Source organism: Pseudophryne corroboree, chromosome 11, assembly GCF_028390025.1.
Source record: "Pseudophryne corroboree isolate aPseCor3 chromosome 11, aPseCor3.hap2, whole genome shotgun sequence".
Lineage (NCBI taxonomy): Eukaryota > Metazoa > Chordata > Amphibia > Anura > Myobatrachidae > Pseudophryne > Pseudophryne corroboree.
In genome coordinates this window covers 69,484,746-69,502,646 of record NC_086454.1, presented here as the reverse complement: position 1 = coordinate 69,502,646, position 17,901 = coordinate 69,484,746, and the positions used below count along the sequence as shown (strand labels likewise).

At 49.9% G+C, this 17,901-nt stretch overlaps 6 non-coding genes across 6 annotated transcripts; all 6 read right to left on the bottom strand.

Annotated features, from left to right (window-relative positions):
* Positions 1 to 445: 445 nt before the first annotated feature.
* Positions 446 to 519, bottom strand: TRNAT-AGU (transfer RNA threonine (anticodon AGU)). The gene has a single exon. It is a non-coding gene; the product is annotated as a tRNA-Thr (tRNA).
* An 828-nt stretch (positions 520 to 1,347) lies between these two features.
* TRNAT-AGU (transfer RNA threonine (anticodon AGU)) lies at positions 1,348 to 1,421 on the bottom strand. The gene has a single exon. It is a non-coding gene; the product is annotated as a tRNA-Thr (tRNA).
* Positions 1,422 to 2,261: 840 nt separating this feature from the next.
* Positions 2,262 to 2,335, bottom strand: TRNAT-AGU (transfer RNA threonine (anticodon AGU)). The gene has a single exon. It is a non-coding gene; the product is annotated as a tRNA-Thr (tRNA).
* Positions 2,336 to 3,163: 828 nt separating this feature from the next.
* TRNAT-AGU (transfer RNA threonine (anticodon AGU)) lies at positions 3,164 to 3,237 on the bottom strand. Its single transcript has one exon. It is a non-coding gene; the product is annotated as a tRNA-Thr (tRNA).
* An 840-nt stretch (positions 3,238 to 4,077) lies between these two features.
* Positions 4,078 to 4,151, bottom strand: TRNAT-AGU (transfer RNA threonine (anticodon AGU)). Its single transcript has one exon. It is a non-coding gene; the product is annotated as a tRNA-Thr (tRNA).
* A 13,006-nt stretch (positions 4,152 to 17,157) lies between these two features.
* Positions 17,158 to 17,231, bottom strand: TRNAT-AGU (transfer RNA threonine (anticodon AGU)). The gene has a single exon. It is a non-coding gene; the product is annotated as a tRNA-Thr (tRNA).
* Positions 17,232 to 17,901: the final 670 nt, after the last annotated feature.

The following is a 17,901-nucleotide window of genomic DNA, read 5'->3' as shown; positions in this document are numbered from 1 at the left end:
GTATTTTCCTAACACAATTTTAAGGATGTTATGGAAATAAATATGGGTTAAATGTCAATGATTCTCTAGCTATGATGACTAAACTGACTCTCAAATTACTGTACCTTGGGAAACTTACTTTTTTACAGACATTTTAACACTTTCTGTGTTATTCTCTTTTTAATGTACTCTAAATTAATTTTGCAGTTTACCCAATATGATGAAGGCTATTTTGTAAAAATTCATCTATTTACCTTAACATAGGCATATTTCTACAAATTAACTTATGTTGAAATAGGGTGAAGTTTTGTTGTTTGTCGTCTTCTGACATGGATGGCATCTTTAAACTTTTTTACATTGGTGACCAAATGTGCCAAAGTGAAAGCAGATAAAGGTTTTACACATCTTATTTTGTTATGCATCAACAAAAAACTACATACTGGTGTGATAAAAAGGTATCAAGCAAAGGTACTGCTGAGATATGAACTCAGGATCTCCTGTTTACTAGACAGGCACTTTAACCAACTAAGCCACAGCACCACTTGCACTGCTTTACATATAATGACAAATTATATGTCTAAAGTATAATATTTGTTATTATTTTTATATATTTTTTTGAAACTAGTATTTTATTAATTCTTTAAACAGTTGGAAACTTACAGTAAGTTATATAATGCTTTTTTCTCCTTTATTTTGTATATACAGGCCCTACATTCTTACAATGTTTGTTCAAGTCACTTGTTAATATGCTTTATTGTAATAGATATTATGGCGTTCTTATTAATGTAGTCATCCCTGGGAAATTAAAGTCAGTCTATTGTTGGTACTCATACAGTTAAAAAGTAATCGTGAAATGAAAACATGAGATCTCAATGATAGAATTATTGTTAACATTTTATCTGGAAGCTTGCTCGATAAATGGAAAGATTTATTTCTGGAATTGCTTTCCTAACACAATATTGTTTATGTTAAGTAACAAATAATCCATTATTTTCTATTGCTCCCTAAACTCTGATGACTAAATTGTCTATCAATTTATCTTGAGAAACTCACATTGTTACTGACTTTTGTTTAAACATTTCCTCTGACTGGACACCATATTGTTCCTGGAGATTGCTCAGACATGATGATTGGCAATTTCTGGAATTCTTTTCTAGTTACCTTGGCATCAATTTACTTCTACAAAATAACTGATATTAAAAAAGGGGAATATTGCATTTTTTTGTGTTTTCTGATTTGGACTGTATCTAGAAATGTGGTACATATTACTGAACATGTGAGAAAGGGTAAAGGCTGCTGAAGCATTCACATGTCTTTTTGTGATGAATTATCAACAAACTATGTTCTGAGTTGATGAAAATAAATGAAAGGCGCTGCTGAGATTTGAATTCAGGATCTCCTGTTTACTAGACAGGCGCTTTAACCAACTAAGCCACAGCACCACATGATGCCCTGGAGTTTCACAAAGAAAAATGATATATCTAAGATATGCTATTTGGTAACAATTTTTGATATACTTATAACTATTGCTTCATCAATTTTTCAAACCGGTGGAAATTTAGAGTATAAATAGAAAGTTGGGTTCTCTCTTTTCATTCATGATTTACAGCACCTTCATTCTTAAAATATCTTGTCAAAGTAATTTTCTAATTTTTTTTAGCACTTTTATTGATTTCTCTGTAAGTAATGCTACATGGGAATAAATGTCAATTAATTTTTGATATTCAGAAAACAAAAACATGTAGTAAAATTAAGAACTCTGTTTTAAAAAGTCAGAATTATGGTTAGCATTCTTTATTGATGCTTTTTCAAGAGAAGTTTAGCTTTTCATCAAGAAGTATTTTCCTAACACAATTTTAAGGATGTTATGGAAATAAATATGGGTTAAATGTCAATGATTCTCTAGCTATGATGACTAAACTGACTCTCAAATTACAGTACCTTGGGAAACTTACTTTTTTACAGACATTTTAACACTTTCTGTGTTATTCTCTTTTTAATGTACTCTAAATTAATTTTGCAGTTTACCCAATATGATGAAGGCTATTTTGTAAAAATTCATCTATTTACCTTAACATAGGCATATTTCTACAAATTAACTTATGTTGAAATAGGGTGAAGTTTTGTTGTTTGTCGTCTTCTGACATGGATGGCATCTTTAAACTTTTTTACATTGGTGACCAAATGTGCCAAAGTGAAAGCAGATAAAGGTTTTACACATCTTATTTTGTTATGCATCAACAAAAAACTACATACTGGTGTGATAAAAAGGTATCAAGCAAAGGTACTGCTGAGATATGAACTCAGGATCTCCTGTTTACTAGACAGGCACTTTAACCAACTAAGCCACAGCACCACTTGCACTGCCTTACATATAATGACAAATTATATGTCTAAAGTATAATATTTGTTATTATTTTTATATATTTTTTTGAAACTAGTATTTTATTAATTCTTTAAACAGTTGGAAACTTACAGTAAGTTATATAATGCTTTTTTCTCCTTTATTTTGTATATACAGGCCCTACATTCTTACAATGTTTGTTCAAGTCACTTGTTAATATGCTTTATTGTAATAGATATTATGGCGTTCTTATTAATGTAGTCATCCCTGGGAAATTAAAGTCAGTCTATTGTTGGTACTCATACAGTTAAAAAGTAATCGTGAAATGAAAACATGAGATCTCAATGATAGAATTATTGTTAACATTTTATCTGGAAGCTTGCTCGATAAATGGAAAGATTTATTTCTGGAATTGCTTTCCTAACACAATATTGTTTATGTTAAGTAACAAATAATCCATTATTTTCTATTGCTCCCTAAACTCTGATGACTAAATTGTCTATCAATTTATCTTGAGAAACTCACATTGTTACTGACTTTTGTTTAAACATTTCCTCTGACTGGACACCATATTGTTCCTGGAGATTGCTCAGACATGATGATTGGCAATTTCTGGAATTCTTTTCTAGTTACCTTGGCATCAATTTACTTCTACAAAATAACTGATATTAAAAAAGGGGAATATTGCATTTTTTTGTGTTTTCTGATTTGGACTGTATCTAGAAATGTGGTACATATTACTGAACATGTGAGAAAGGGTAAAGGCTGCTGAAGCATTCACATGTCTTTTTGTGATGAATTATCAACAAACTATGTTCTGAGTTGATGAAAATAAATGAAAGGCGCTGCTGAGATTTGAATTCAGGATCTCCTGTTTACTAGACAGGCGCTTTAACCAACTAAGCCACAGCACCACATGATGCCCTGGAGTTTCACAAAGAAAAATGATATATCTAAGATATGCTATTTGGTAACAATTTTTGATATTCTTATAACTATTGCTTCATCAATTTTTCAAACCGGTGGAAATTTAGAGTATAAATAGAAAGTTGGGTTCTCTCTTTTCATTCATGATTTACAGCACCTTCATTCTTAAAATATCTTGTCAAAGTAATTTTCTAATTTTTTTTTAGCACTTTTATTGATTTCTCTGTAAGTAATGCTACATGGGAATAATGTCAATTAATTTTTGATATTCAGAAAACAAAAACATGTAGTAAAATTAAGAACTCTGTTTTAAAAAGTCAGAATTATGGTTAGCATTCTTTATTGATGCTTTTTCACGAGAAGTTTAGCTTTTCATCAAGAAGTATTTTCCTAACACAATTTTAAGGATGTTATGGAAATAAATATGGGTTAAATGTCAATGATTCTCTAGCTATGATGACTAAACTGACTCTCAAATTACTGTACCTTGGGAAACTTACTTTTTTACAGACATTTTAACACTTTCTGTGTTATTCTCTTTTTAATGTACTCTAAATTAATTTTGCAGTTTACCCAATATGATGAAGGCTATTTTGTAAAAATTAATCTATTTACCTTAACATAGGCATATTTCTACAAATTAACTTATGTTGAAATAGGGTGAAGTTTTGTTGTTTGTCGTCTTCTGACATGGATGGCATCTTTAAACTTTTTTACATTGGTGACCAAATGTGCCAAAGTGAAAGCAGATAATGGTTTTACACATCTTATTTTGTTATGCATCAACAAAAAACTACATACTGGTGTGATAAAAAGGTATCAAGCAAAGGTACTGCTGAGATATGAACTCAGGATCTCCTGTTTACTAGACAGGCACCTTAACCAACTAAGCCACAGCACCACTTGCACTGCCTTACATATAATGACAAATTATATGTCTAAAGCAGGCTTGTCCAACCCGCGGCCCGCGGGCCGCATGCGGCCCAAGTCGGCTAGTAATGCGGCCCAGGAGCAGCGCTGCAGCAGAGGTTTTTTTTTTTTTTTTTCGAGTACGGACACCACATGTGAGGCTGAGCCGGCCCCAGCAGGCTGTCAGCACATCCTGATTGGATTGCTGCTGCTGGGACCAGCACCAGCTCACGCCCTCTCCGCTGCCAGTCACAGTGTAGCCCTCCTCCGCTGCATAGCGGCACACGTGACTGAGCAGCGCGAGAGTAGATGAGCCCAGCGGAGAAGTTGGTTGTACAAGAACACGTAAGTGAGCCGGGGGTGGGTGTCTGTCCGTGGCCGCGCCGCTGTACAGTGTCCCGGGGGGTGGGGGGGGGAATCAAGATCTGAAGTCCTGCGCCGCTGTACAGTGTCCGGGGAAGGGGGGGGGGAAATCAAGATCTGAAGTCCTGCGCCGCTGTACAGTGTCCGGGGAAGGGGGTGGGGGGGGGGAATCAAGATCTGAAGTCCTGCGCCGCTGTACAGTGTCCGGGGAAGGGGGGGGGGGAAATCAAGATCTGAAGTCCTGCGCCGCTGTACAGTGTCCGGGGAAGGGGGGGGGGGAATCAAGATCTAAAGTCCGTGGCCGCTGTACAGTGTCCTGTACAGACGTCCCTCCCGTAGTACAGCAGAGAGGAGCGGCGGATGGAGACGGAGGCAGCGCTGCAGGAGCGGTAAGTATGTGTCTGTGTGTGTGTGTTTTTTTTTTTTACAGCTACAAGGGGCACAGTACAAGGGCGCAGCTACAAGGGGCACAGTACAAGGGGGCAGCTACAGGGCCACAACTACAAGGGGCACAGTACAAGGGGGCAGCTACAGGGCCACAACTACAAGGGGCACAGTACAAGGGGGCAGCTACAAGGGGCACAGTACAAGGGGGCAGCTACAGGGCCACAACTACAAGGGGCACAGTACAAGGGGGCAGCTACAGGGCCACAACTACAAGGGGCACAGTACAAGGGGGCAGCTAGTGCTACAGGGCCACAACTACAAGGGGCACAGTACAAGGGGGCAGCTACAGGGGCACAACTACAAGGGGCACATTACAAGGGGCGCAGCTACAGGGGCACAACTACAAGGGGCGCAGCTACAGGGCCACAACTACAAGGGGCACAGTACAAGGGGCGCAGCCACAGGGGCACAACTACAAGGGGCACAGTACAAGGGGGCAGCTAGTGCTACAGGGCCACAACTACAAGGGGCACAGTACAAGGGGGCAGTTACAGGGGCACAACTACAAGGGGCACAGTACAAGGGGCGCAGCTACAGGGCCACAACTACAAGGGGCACAGTACAAGGGGGCAGCTAGTGCTACAGGGCCACAACTACAAGGGGCACAGTACAAGGGGGCAGTTACAGGGGCACAACTACAAGGGGCACAGTACAAGGGGCGCAGCTACAGGGGCACAACTACAAGGGGCGCAGCTACAGGGCTACAACTACAAGGGGCACAGTACAAGGGGGCAGCTACAAGGGGCACAGTACAAGGGGGCAGCTACAGGGCCACAACTACAAGGGGCACAGTACAAGGGGGCAGCTACAGGGCCACAACTACAAGGAACACAGTACAAGGGGGCAGCTACAGGGGCACAACTACAAGGGGCGCAGCTACAGGGCCACAACTACAAGGGGCACAGTACAAGGGGGCAGCTACAGGGCCACAACTACAAGGGGCACAGTACAAGGGGGCAGTTACAGGGGCACAACTACAAGGGGCACAGTACAAGGGGCGCAGCTACAGGGCACAACTACAAGGGGCGCAGCTACAGGGCTACAACTACAAGGGGCACAGTACAAGGGGGCAGCTACAAGGGGCACAGTACAAGGGGGCAGCTACAGGGCCACAACTACAAGGGGCACAGTACAAGGGGGCAGCTACAAGGGGCACAGTACAAGGGGGCAGTTACAGGGGCACAACTACAAGGGGCACAGTACAAGGGGCGCAGCTACAGGGCCACAACTACAAGGGGCACAGTACAAGGGGGCAGCTAGTGCTACAGGGCCACAACTACAAGGGGCACAGTACAAGGGGGCAGTTACAGGGGCACAACTACAAGGGGCACAGTACAAGGGGCGCAGCTACAGGGGCACAACTACAAGGGGCGCAGCTACAGGGCTACAACTACAAGGGGCACAGTACAAGGGGGCAGCTACAAGGGGCACAGTACAAGGGGGCAGCTACAGGGCCACAACTACAAGGGGCACAGTACAAGGGGGCAGCTACAGGGCCACAACTACAAGGAACACAGTACAAGGGGGCAGCTACAGGGGCACAACTACAAGGGGCGCAGCTACAGGGCCACAACTACAAGGGGCACAGTACAAGGGGGCAGCTACAGGGCCACAACTACAAGGGGCACAGTACAAGGGGGCAGTTACAGGGGCACAACTACAAGGGGCACAGTACAAGGGGCGCAGCTACAGGGGCACAACTACAAGGGGCGCAGCTACAGGGCTACAACTACAAGGGGCACAGTACAAGGGGGCAGCTACAAGGGGCACAGTACAAGGGGGCAGCTACAGGGCCACAACTACAAGGGGCACAGTACAAGGGGGCAGCTACAGGGCCACAACTACAAGGGGCACAGTACAAGGGGCGCAGCTACAGGGGCACAACTACAAGGGGCGCAGCTACAGGGCCACAACTACAAGGGGCACAGTACAAGGGGGCAGCTACAAGTGGCACAGTACAAGGGGGCAGCTACAGGGCCACAACTACAAGGGGCACAGTACAAGGGGGCAGCTACAGGGCCACAACTACAAGGGGCACAGTACAAGGGGGCAGCTACAGGGCCACAACTACAAGGGGCACAGTACAAGGGGGCAGCTACAGGGCCACAACTACAAGGGGCACAGTACAAGGGGGCAGCTACAAGGCCACAACTACAAGGGGCACAGTACAAGGGGGCAGCTACAAGTGGCACAGTACAAGGGGGCAGCTACAGGGCCACAACTACAAGGGGCACAGTACAAGGGGGCAGCTACAGGGCCACAACTACAAGGGGCACAGTACAAGGGGGCAGCTACAGGGCCACAACTACAAGGGGCACAGTACAAGGGGGCAGCTACAGGGCCACAACTACAAGGGGCACAGTACAAGGGGGCAGCTACAAGGGGCACAGTACAAGGGGGCAGCTACAGGGCCACAACTACAAGGGGCACAGTACAAGGGGGCAGCTACAGGGCCACAACTACAAGGGGCACAGTACAAGGGGGCAGCTAGTGCTACAGGGCCACAACTACAAGGGGCACAGTACAAGGGGGCAGCTACAGGGGCACAACTACAAGGGGCACATTACAAGGGGCGCAGCTACAGGGGCACAACTACAAGGGGCGCAGCTACAGGGCCACAACTACAAGGGGCACAGTACAAGGGGCGCAGCCACAAGGGCACAACTACAAGGGGCACAGTACAAGGGGGCAGCTAGTGCTACAGGGCCACAACTACAAGGGGCACAGTACAAGGGGGCAGTTACAGGGGCACAACTACAAGGGGCACAGTACAAGGGGCGCAGCTACAGGGCCACAACTACAAGGGGCACAGTACAAGGGGGCAGCTAGTGCTACAGGGCCACAACTACAAGGGGCACAGTACAAGGGGGCAGTTACAGGGGCACAACTACAAGGGGCACAGTACAAGGGGCGCAGCTACAGGGGCACAACTACAAGGGGCGCAGCTACAGGGCTACAACTACAAGGGGCACAGTACAAGGGGGCAGCTACAAGGGGCACAGTACAAGGGGGCAGCTACAGGGCCACAACTACAAGGGGCACAGTACAAGGGGGCAGCTACAGGGCCACAACTACAAGGAACACAGTACAAGGGGGCAGCTACAGGGGCACAACTACAAGGGGCGCAGCTACAGGGCCACAACTACAAGGGGCACAGTACAAGGGGGCAGCTACAGGGCCACAACTACAAGGGGCACAGTACAAGGGGGCAGTTACAGGGGCACAACTACAAGGGGCACAGTACAAGGGGCGCAGCTACAGGGCACAACTACAAGGGGCGCAGCTACAGGGCTACAACTACAAGGGGCACAGTACAAGGGGGCAGCTACAAGGGGCACAGTACAAGGGGGCAGCTACAGGGCCACAACTACAAGGGGCACAGTACAAGGGGGCAGCTACAAGGGGCACAGTACAAGGGGGCAGTTACAGGGGCACAACTACAAGGGGCACAGTACAAGGGGCGCAGCTACAGGGCCACAACTACAAGGGGCACAGTACAAGGGGGCAGCTAGTGCTACAGGGCCACAACTACAAGGGGCACAGTACAAGGGGGCAGTTACAGGGGCACAACTACAAGGGGCACAGTACAAGGGGCGCAGCTACAGGGGCACAACTACAAGGGGCGCAGCTACAGGGCTACAACTACAAGGGGCACAGTACAAGGGGGCAGCTACAAGGGGCACAGTACAAGGGGGCAGCTACAGGGCCACAACTACAAGGGGCACAGTACAAGGGGGCAGCTACAGGGCCACAACTACAAGGAACACAGTACAAGGGGGCAGCTACAGGGGCACAACTACAAGGGGCGCAGCTACAGGGCCACAACTACAAGGGGCACAGTACAAGGGGGCAGCTACAGGGCCACAACTACAAGGGGCACAGTACAAGGGGGCAGTTACAGGGGCACAACTACAAGGGGCACAGTACAAGGGGCGCAGCTACAGGGGCACAACTACAAGGGGCGCAGCTACAGGGCTACAACTACAAGGGGCACAGTACAAGGGGGCAGCTACAAGGGGCACAGTACAAGGGGGCAGCTACAGGGCCACAACTACAAGGGGCACAGTACAAGGGGGCAGCTACAGGGCCACAACTACAAGGGGCACAGTACAAGGGGCGCAGCTACAGGGGCACAACTACAAGGGGCGCAGCTACAGGGCCACAACTACAAGGGGCACAGTACAAGGGGGCAGCTACAAGTGGCACAGTACAAGGGGGCAGCTACAGGGCCACAACTACAAGGGGCACAGTACAAGGGGGGCAGCTACAGGGCCACAACTACAAGGGGCACAGTACAAGGGGGCAGCTACAGGGCCACAACTACAAGGGGCACAGTACAAGGGGGCAGCTACAGGGCCACAACTACAAGGGGCACAGTACAAGGGGGCAGCTACAGGGCCACAACTACAAGGGGCACAGTACAAGGGGGCAGCTACAAGTGGCACAGTACAAGGGGGCAGCTACAGGGCCACAACTACAAGGGGCACAGTACAAGGGGGCAGCTACAGGGCCACAACTACAAGGGGCACAGTACAAGGGGGCAGCTACAGGGCCACAACTACAAGGGGCACAGTACAAGGGGGCAGCTACAGGGCCACAACTACAAGGGGCACAGTACAAGGGGGCAGCTACAGGGCCACAACTACAAGGGGCACAGTACAAGGGGGCAGCTAGTGCTACAGGGCCACAACTACAAGGGGCACAGTACAAGGGGGCAGCTACAGGGGCACAACTACAATGGGCACAGTACAAGGGGCGCAGCTACAGGGGCACAACTACAAGGGGCGCAGCTACAGGGCCACAACTACAAGGGGCACAGTACAAGGGGGCAGCTACAGGGCCACAACTACAAGGGGCACAGTACAAGGGGGCAGCTAGTGCTACAGGGCCACAACTACAAGGGGCACAGTACAAGGGGGCAGCTACAGGGGCACAACTACAATGGGCACAGTACAAGGGGCGCAGCTACAGGGGCACAACTACAAGGGGCGCAGCTACAGGGCTACAACTACAAGGGGCACAGTACAAGGGGGCAGCTACAAGGGGCACAGTACAAGGGGGCAGCTACAGGGCTACAACTACAAGGGGCACAGTACAAGGGGGCAGCTACAGGGCCACAACTACAAGGGGCACAGTACAAGGGGGCAGCTAGTGCTACAGGGCCACAACTACAAGGGGCACAGTACAAGGGGGCAGCTACAGGGGCACAACTACAAGGGGCACATTACAAGGGGCGCAGCTACAGGGGCACAACTACAAGGGGCGCAGCTACAGGGCCACAACTACAAGGGGCACAGTACAAGGGGCGCAGCCACAGGGGCACAACTACAAGGGGCACAGTACAAGGGGGCAGCTAGTGCTACAGGGCCACAACTACAAGTGGCACAGTACAAGGGGGCAGTTACAGGGGCACAACTACAAGGGGCACAGTACAAGGGGCGCAGCTACAGGGCCACAACTACAAGGGGCACAGTACAAGGGGGCAGCTAGTGCTACAGGGCCACAACTACAAGGGGCACAGTACAAGGGGGCAGTTACAGGGGCACAACTACAAGGGGCACAGTACAAGGGGCGCAGCTACAGGGGCACAACTACAAGGGGCGCAGCTACAGGGCTACAACTACAAGGGGCACAGTACAAGGGGGCAGCTACAAGGGGCACAGTACAAGGGGGCAGCTACAGGGCCACAACTACAAGGGGCACAGTACAAGGGGGCAGCTACAGGGCCACAACTACAAGGAACACAGTACAAGGGGGCAGCTACAGGGGCACAACTACAAGGGGCGCAGCTACAGGGCCACAACTACAAGGGGCACAGTACAAGGGGGCAGCTACAGGGCCACAACTACAAGGGGCACAGTACAAGGGGGCAGTTACAGGGGCACAACTACAAGGGGCACAGTACAAGGGGCGCAGCTACAGGGGCACAACTACAAGGGGCGCAGCTACAGGGCTACAACTACAAGGGGCACAGTACAAGGGGGCAGCTACAAGGGGCACAGTACAAGGGGGCAGCTACAGGGCCACAACTACAAGGGGCACAGTACAAGGGGGCAGCTACAAGGGGCACAGTACAAGGGGGCAGTTACAGGGGCACAACTACAAGGGGCACAGTACAAGGGGCGCAGCTACAGGGCCACAACTACAAGGGGCACAGTACAAGGGGGCAGCTAGTGCTACAGGGCCACAACTACAAGGGGCACAGTACAAGGGGGCAGTTACAGGGGCACAACTACAAGGGGCACAGTACAAGGGGCGCAGCTACAGGGGCACAACTACAAGGGGCGCAGCTACAGGGCTACAACTACAAGGGGCACAGTACAAGGGGGCAGCTACAAGGGGCACAGTACAAGGGGGCAGCTACAGGGCCACAACTACAAGGGGCACAGTACAAGGGGGCAGCTACAGGGCCACAACTACAAGGAACACAGTACAAGGGGGCAGCTACAGGGGCACAACTACAAGGGGCGCAGCTACAGGGCCACAACTACAAGGGGCACAGTACAAGGGGGCAGCTACAGGGCCACAACTACAAGGGGCACAGTACAAGGGGGCAGTTACAGGGGCACAACTACAAGGGGCACAGTACAAGGGGCGCAGCTACAGGGGCACAACTACAAGGGGCGCAGCTACAGGGCTACAACTACAAGGGGCACAGTACAAGGGGGCAGCTACAAGGGGCACAGTACAAGGGGGCAGCTACAGGGCCACAACTACAAGGGGCACAGTACAAGGGGGCAGCTACAGGGCCACAACTACAAGGGGCACAGTACAAGGGGCGCAGCTACAGGGGCACAACTACAAGGGGCGCAGCTACAGGGCCACAACTACAAGGGGCACAGTACAAGGGGGCAGCTACAAGTGGCACAGTACAAGGGGGCAGCTACAGGGCCACAACTACAAGGGGCACAGTACAAGGGGGCAGCTACAGGGCCACAACTACAAGGGGCACAGTACAAGGGGGCAGCTACAGGGCCACAACTACAAGGGGCACAGTACAAGGGGGCAGCTACAGGGCCACAACTACAAGGGGCACAGTACAAGGGGGCAGCTACAGGGCCACAACTACAAGGGGCACAGTACAAGGGGGCAGCTACAAGTGGCACAGTACAAGGGGGCAGCTACAGGGCCACAACTACAAGGGGCACAGTACAAGGGGGCAGCTACAGGGCCACAACTACAAGGGGCACAGTACAAGGGGGCAGCTACAGGGCCACAACTACAAGGGGCACAGTACAAGGGGGCAGCTACAGGGCCACAACTACAAGGGGCACAGTACAAGGGGGCAGCTACAGGGCCACAACTACAAGGGGCACAGTACAAGGGGGCAGCTAGTGCTACAGGGCCACAACTACAAGGGGCACAGTACAAGGGGGCAGCTACAGGGGCACAACTACAATGGGCACAGTACAAGGGGCGCAGCTACAGGGGCACAACTACAAGGGGCGCAGCTACAGGGCCACAACTACAAGGGGCACAGTACAAGGTGGCAGCTACAGGGCCACAACTACAAGGGGCACAGTACAAGGGGGCAGCTAGTGCTACAGGGCCACAACTACAAGGGGCACAGTACAAGGGGGCAGCTACAGGGGCACAACTACAATGGGCACAGTACAAGGGGCGCAGCTACAGGGGCACAACTACAAGGGGCGCAGCTACAGGGCTACAACTACAAGGGGCACAGTACAAGGGGGCAGCTACAAGGGGCACAGTACAAGGGGGCAGCTACAGGGCCACAACTACAAGGGGCACAGTACAAGGGGGCAGCTACAGGGCCACAACTACAAGGGGCACAGTACAAGGGGGCAGCTATAGGGGCACAACTACAAGGGGCGCAGCTACAGGGCCACAACTACAAGGGGCACAGTACAAGGGGGCAGCTACAGGGCCACAACTACAAGGGGCACAGTACAAGGGGGCAGCTAGTGCTACAGGGCCACAACTACAAGGGGCACAGTACAAGGGGGCAGCTACAGGGGCACAACTACAAGGGGCACAGTACAAGGGGCGCAGCTACAGGGGCACAACTACAAGGGGCGCAGCTACAGGGCCACAACTACAAGGGGCACAGTACAAGGGGGCAGCTACAAGTGGCACAGTACAAGGGGGCAGCTACAGGGCCACAACTACAAGGGGCACAGTACAAGGGGGCAGCTACAGGGCCACAACTACAAGGGGCACAGTACAAGGGGGCAGCTACAGGGCCACAACTACAAGGGGCACAGTACAAGGGGGCAGCTACAGGGCCACAACTACAAGGGGCACAGTACAAGGGGGCAGCTACAGGGCCACAACTACAAGGGGCACAGTACAAGGGGGCAGCTACAAGTGGCACAGTACAAGGGGGCAGCTGCAGGGCCACAACTACAAGGGGCACAGTACAAGGGGGCAGCTACAGGGCCACAACTACAAGGGGCACAGTACAAGGGGGCAGCTACAGGGGCACAACTACAATGGGCACAGTACACGGGGCGCAGCTACAGGGGCACAGCTACAAGGGGGACAGTACAAGGGGCGCAGCTACAGGGGCACAACTACAAGGGGCGCAGCTACAGGGGCACAACTACAAGGGGCACAGTACAAGGGGGCAGCTACAGGGGCACAACTACAAGGGGCGCAGCTACAGGAGCACAGCTACAAGGGGCGCAGCTACAGGGGCACAACTACAATGGGCGCAGCTACAGGGGCACAGCTACAAGGGGCACAGTACAAGGGGGCAGCTACAGGGCCACAACTACAAGGGGCACAGTACAAGGGGGCAGCTAGTGCTACAGGGCCACAACTACAAGGGGCACAGTACAAGGGGGCAGCTACAGGGGCACAACTACAATGGGCACAGTACAAGGGGCGCAGCTACAGGGGCACAACTACAAGGGGCGCAGCTACAGGGCCACAACTACAAGGGGCACAGTACAAGGGGGCAGCTACAAGGGGCACAGTACAAGGGGGCAGCTACAGGGCCACAACTACAAGGGGCACAGTACAAGGGGGCAGCTACAGGGCCACAACTACAAGGGGCACAGTACAAGGGGGCAGCTACAGGGCCACAACTACAAGGGGCACAGTACAAGGGGGCAGTTAGTGCTACAGGGCCACAACTACAAGGGGCACAGTACAAGGGGGCAGCTACAGGGGCACAACTACAATGGGCACAGTACAAGGGGCGCAGCTACAGGGGCACAACTACAAGGGGCGCAGCTACAGGGGCACAACTACAAGGGGGACAGTACAAGGGGCGCAGCTACAGGGGCACAACTACAAGGGGCGCAGCTACAGGGGCACAACTACAAGGGGCACAGTACAAGGGGGCATCTACAGGGGCACAACTACAAGGGGCGCAGCTACAGGGGCACAGCTACAAGGGGCGCAGCTACAGGGGCACAACTACAATGGGCGCAGCTACAGGGGCACAGCTACAAGGGGCGCAGCTACAGGGGCACAACTACAAGGGGCGCAGCTACAGGGGCACAACTACAAGGGGCACAACTACAAGGGGCACAGTACAAGGGGCACAGCTACAGGGGCACAACTACAAGGGGCACAGTACAAGGGGCGCAGCTACAGGGGCACAACTACAAGGGGCACAGTACAAGGGGCGCAGCTACAGGGGCACAACTACAAGGGGCGCAGCTACAGGGGCACAACTACAAGGGGCGCAGCTACAGGGCCACAACTACAAGGGGCACAGTACAAGGGGGCAGCTACAAGTGGCACAGTACAAGGGGGCACAGTACAAGGGCCACAACTACAAGGGGCACAGTACAAGGGGGCAGCTACAGGGCCACAACTACAAGGGGCACAGTACAAGGGGGCAGCTACAGGGCCACAACTACAAGGGGCACAGTACAAGGGGGCAGCTACAGGGCCACAACTACAAGGGGCACAGTACAAGGGGGCAGCTACAGGGCCACAACTACAAGGGGCACAGTACAAGGGGGCAGCTAGTGCTACAGGGCCACAACTACAAGGGGCACAGTACAAGGGGGCAGCTACAGGGGCACAACTAAAATGGGCACAGTACAAGGGGCGCAGCTACAGGGGCACAACTACAAGGGGCGCAGCTACAGGGGCACAGCTACAAGGGGGACAGTACAAGGGGCGCAGCTACAGGGGCACAACTACAAGGGGCGCAGCTACAGGGGCACAACTACAAGGGGCACAGTACAAGGGGGCAGCTACAGGGGCACAACTACAAGGGGCGCAGCTACAGGGGCACAGCTACAAGGGGCGCAGCTACAGGGGCACAACTACAATGGGCGCAGCTACAGGGGCACAGCTACAAGGGGCACAGTACAAGGGGGCAGCTACAGGGCCACAACTACAAGGGGCACAGTACAAGGGGGCAGCTAGTGCTACAGGGCCACAACTACAAGGGGCACAGTACAAGGGGGCAGCTACAGGGGCACAACTACAAGGGGCACAGTACAAGGGGCGCAGCTACAGGGGCACAACTACAAGGGGCGCAGCTACAGGGCCACAACTACAAGGGGCACAGTACAAGGGGGCAGCTACAAGGGGCACAGTACAAGGGGGCAGCTACAGGGCCACAACTACAAGGGGCACAGTACAAGGGGGCAGCTACAGGGCCACAACTACAAGGGGCACAGTACAAGGGGGCAGCTACAGGGCCACAACTACAAGGGGCACAGTACAAGGGGGCAGCTAGTGCTACAGGGCCACAACTACAAGGGGCACAGTACAAGGGGGCAGCTACAGGGGCACAACTACAATGGGCACAGTACAAGGGGCGCAGCTACAGGGGCACAACTACAAGGGGCGCAGCTACAGGGGCACAACTACAAGGGGGACAGTACAAGGGGCGCAGCTACAGGGGCACAACTACAAGGGGCGCAGCTACAGGGGCACAACTACAAGGGGCACAGTACAAGGGGGCATCTACAGGGGCACAACTACAAGGGGCGCAGCTACAGGGGCACAGCTACAAGGGGCGCAGCTACAGGGGCACAACTACAATGGGCGCAGCTACAGGGGCACAGCTACAAGGGGCGCAGCTACAGGGGCACAACTACAAGGGGCGCAGCTACAGGGGCACAACTACAAGGGGCACAACTACAAGGGGCACAGTACAAGGGGCACAGCTACAGGGGCACAACTACAAGGGGCACAGTACAAGGGGCGCAGCTACAGGGGCACAACTACAAGGGGCGAACATCTTCCCGCGTCAGTGAGGGCATAATATTCATTCATTCGTTTGTAAGTATAATTTTCATTTTTATAGGTACCGACCCTTTTGGATTCTACTGGACAAGTGGACGTGACTCTCATTCTGTCTCTCATTCAGGTATCGTTACTGTTATTTTATTTTATGTGCGGCCCAAACCAAATTTTCATCTTCTAATGTGGCCCAGGGAAGGTGAAAGGTTGGACACCCCTGGTCTAAAGTATAATATTTGTTATTATTTTTATATATTTTTTTGAAACTAGTATTTTATTAATTCTTTAAACAGTTGGAAACTTACAGTAAGTTATATAATGCTTTTTTCTCCTTTATTTTGTATATACAGGCCCTACATTCTTACAATGTTTGTTCAAGTCACTTGTTAATATGCTTTATTGTAATAGATATTATGGCGTTCTTGTTAATGTAGTCATCCCTGGGAAATTAAAGTCAGTCTATTGTTGGTACTCATACAGTTAAAAAGTAATCGTGAAATGAAAACATGAGATCTCAATGATAGAATTATTGTTAACATTTTATCTGGAAGCTTGCTCGATAAATGGAAAGATTTATTTCTGGAATTGCTTTCCTAACACAATATTGTTTATGTTAAGTAACAAATAATCCATTATTTTCTATTGCTCCCTAAACTCTGATGACTAAATTGTCTATCAATTTATCTTGAGAAACTCACATTGTTACTGACTTTTGTTTAAACATTTCCTTTGACTGGACACCATATTGTTCCTGGAGATTGCTCAGACATGATGATTGGCAATTTCTGGAATTCTTTTCTAGTTACCTTGGCATCAATTTACTTCTACAAAATAACTGATATTAAAAAAGGGGAATATTGCATTTTTTTGTGTTTTCTGATTTGGACTGTATCTAGAAATGTGGTACATATTACTGAACATGTGAGAAAGGGTAAAGGCTGCTGTAGCATTCACATGTCTTTTTGTGATGAATTATCAACAAACTATGTTCTGAGTTGATGAAAATAAATGAAAGGCGCTGCTGAGATTTGAACTCAGGATCTCCTGTTTACTAGACAGGTGCTTTAACCAACTAAGCCACAACACCACATACTGCCCTAGCGCTTCACAAAGAAAAATTATATATCTAAGATATGCTATTTGGTAACAATTTTTGATATTCTTATAACTATTGCTTCATCAATTTTTCAAATCGGTGGAAATTTAGAGTATAAATAGAAAGTTGTGTTCTCTCTTTTCATTCATGATTTACAGCACCTTCATTCTTAAAATATCTTGTCAAAGTAATTTTCTAATTTTTTTTAGCACTTTTATTGATTTCTCTGTAAGTAATGCTACATGGGAATAATGTCAATTAATTTTTGATATTCAGAAAACAAAAACATGTAGTAAAATTAAGAACTCTGTTTTAAAAAGTCAGAATTATGGTTAGCATTCTTTATTGATGCTTTTTCAAGAGAAGTTTAGCTTTTCATTAAGAAGTATTTTCCTAACACAATTTTAAGGATGTTATGGAAATAAATATGGGTTAAATGTCAATGATTCTCTAGCTATGATGACTAAACTGACTCTCAAATTACTGTACCTTGGGAAACTTACTTTTTTACAGACATTTTAACACTTTCTGTGTTATTCTCTTTTTAATGTACTCTAAATTAATTTTGCAGTTTACCCAATATGATGAAGGCTATTTTGTAAAAATTCATCTATTTACCTTAACATAGGCATATTTCTACAAATTAACTTATGTTGAAATA